Source organism: Dasypus novemcinctus, chromosome 25 (assembly GCF_030445035.2).
Source record: "Dasypus novemcinctus isolate mDasNov1 chromosome 25, mDasNov1.1.hap2, whole genome shotgun sequence".
Taxonomy (NCBI): Eukaryota; Metazoa; Chordata; class Mammalia; order Cingulata; family Dasypodidae; genus Dasypus; species Dasypus novemcinctus.
In genome coordinates, this window is record NC_080697.1 from 13160718 (window position 1) to 13163429 (window position 2712).

Here is a 2712-nt window from a genome sequence, read left to right on the forward strand (position 1 = left end):
ACAGGTCCTCACTCTTGGGACTTCTTCTTTGTTGGGTCTCCACATATCATCCCCTTCTGTTCTCAACCCAGTACTCCAGCAATGTCAAAACCGCTGCTCAGAATATATTCCAAAGTCTTCATTAGTGTTTTCCATCCTGGTTTTCTGGTTTTGGTATGGAAACCACCCTGTCTCCTGAATCAACTTCACTTGACTTGGCTACTTCACTTGAATAGGGGGATGACACATAGACATGCATGTAGACTTTTCTGTGACCACAGTGTCAAGAAGAAAGCTTAAGTCCCATAGTGAAAATGGTTCCATTCACACAAGGACAATAACCTGACCACATTCAAACAAAATTGTTTGATTAAAGGCTCAAAATATTTTAATTACTTGTTTTCAGATAGCAAATATATTTTTAATCACAAAAATAAAAGAAATTTTTTGGAAATAAGTTAAAATAGAAGTGAAAAATTATAGAAAAATCTCCATGTTCTTCACTTCCCAGAGATAACAACTGTCAACATTCTAGTGCATAGACTCTTCTATTTTTTCAATGACTACATAAATCTTCACTCTGTACAAGTATACACATACTCACATAGGGTTTTCTTAAACAAAAATGGGATAATATACTCTCTGTTCTTCTATAAAAATAGTAAGGAATGGTTCGAAAATATGGGTACCATCCTTGCACTGGGGCCTCATTAATTTTTTCTGTATCCTTCTAAGTTTATAATATGAACTGGTGTAGTGAGGATAGCATTTAAAACATTATCAAAATTATAGACTTTTGAATTTAAAATGAGTTCAAAGACAATTAGCTTTAAAAGCCCAAAAGGCTTTATTGAGTTAACAGTGAGTTTAAAAAATGAAATTAATTTTAAACCATTGATTTTTTTCCTAAAAGGCTGAGACATTTAAATTGTTTTTTAATTTGGTGTTTCAACTCAAGAAATTGAAATTAACTCAATTTAGTTTTTCTATAGTGTTTGCAAATAGGTCTTAATATAAAATGGCCTGAGCACAACATGCCAGTCTCCTTGACGGCTGATACCCCAGAAAGCTGGATTCAGCAGTCAGCAGGCCTGCCTCAGCCAGCATTGCTTGGGGGATTGGTGGTGGGTGAGGAGCAATGATTAATTCTTGCAGCTCATGAAGCGCCATTGGATATAATGGTTCCATGCCACGAGTCCTTAGAAAGGATGGCATTGTTCTAGGGAAATCTAATCTTGGAAAAGCTTCCTAGGCCAGCTCTAATTATTCCCCTCTCTTGGTAAGCCGCCACCTTGATCCCAGTATTGACTGTCTTCCTTCTTGCCTTGCCTCTCCTTGATGGAAAGGCTGCCTTCATTGAGAACTGGAGGGAGAAGGCACTTCCTTTAGAGGTCAATGCTCCCCCACACCTAGGACACTGCTAAACCATGTTCTTGTACAAGAAGTAGAAGGGCCACAGTCCCTAGATGAGGCCACAGGGTGGGGAAAGCAGACTTCTGACTGAGTAGTGTGATCCATGGACACACTTACCAAATTCCTCCTTTACATAAGTCACTGCTCTGGAAAGTATCAGTGAATCAGGTTTATGTGTTCTAATCCTCTAAGAAATAATTGGATGACCTTGAAAAAAAAAACCTAACCACAATGTGACTCAGTTCCTGTCCTGGTTTGAGTCTTTTGTGGACTCCAAAAAAGATCATGTTCTTGGAGGTAATCCATTTCTGTGGATGGCGGAACATTTGATTCGATTGACTTCAGTTGTGGGGCTTTGATTGGAGTACTTCAGTGAGGTATGGCCCAGGATGGGTTTCAGCCCTTTTGCTAGAGCCCTATATAAATGGGAGAAACACAAAGAGAGACACAGAGAAAGACAGCTGCCATTTTACGCTGCCCTGTGAAAGAGGACTCCAGGATTGTCTACAGCCATAAAAAGAGAAACCCCAAGCTTCTGAGCAGGAGGTCCCAGAGGCTGGAGGTTGGAATCAGCTGAACACAGAGGCATGGATGGAGGTCCCTATGAGGCTGAAAGAGAAGAGAAGAGGGGAAGGGAAAGGAGCCATATGCGTGATTGCCCACAGCCAAACTCGGGGAGAACGTGAGCCTGGAGAAGAAAGCGAAGATGGGCCACCATTTTGCCTTGCCATATGGCAGTAGTGCAAGATCTGCCCATAGCAGATCTTTGGTGAGAGAGCATCTCTGATGATGCCTTAATTTGGACATTTTCACAACTTCAGAACTGTAAGATTTTGCCCTAGTAAATTCCCATTATAAAAACCAACCCATTTCTAGTATTTTTGCATTGGCAGCCTTTAACAAACTAAAATAGTTTGCTAAATGGAAAATGCAAATAAAAATAATACCTGTCCAACATAATCCACAGACTGATTTGGAGATGTATTAAGATAATGAATATGAAAGCCCTTTGAACAGTTGGAAGGATGGCAAACATGTACACGGTTGAACTGCACTATTCAGTACAGAAGAGAAGCATAGTATCAAGTCACAGATTCACACTGTGTTGACATTACTAGTCCTCAACAAGATTGACTTCTCCCCTTCCTGGGCACATTGAAGAAAACATCTCCTAGATCCCTTGCACATGGACAGAGTCAAGTAACTATTTCTGGCCAAAGGCTGTGAGTGGAAAAGACATATTTCATGATGAAGTCAAGGCAAGTAAAAACTCTCTCGTCCTTCACTCTGGTAACGGAAGTCACATGTGGGACCTGCAGA

The 2712-nt window shown here is 40.3% G+C and overlaps 1 non-coding gene across 1 annotated transcript; it reads right to left on the bottom strand.

Moving 5' to 3' along the window:
• Window positions 1–636: 636 nt before the first annotated feature.
• LOC111759775 (U6 spliceosomal RNA) lies at window positions 637–739 on the bottom strand. Its single transcript, XR_002793666.1, has one exon. It is a non-coding gene; the product is annotated as a U6 spliceosomal RNA (small nuclear RNA).
• Window positions 740–2712: the final 1973 nt, after the last annotated feature.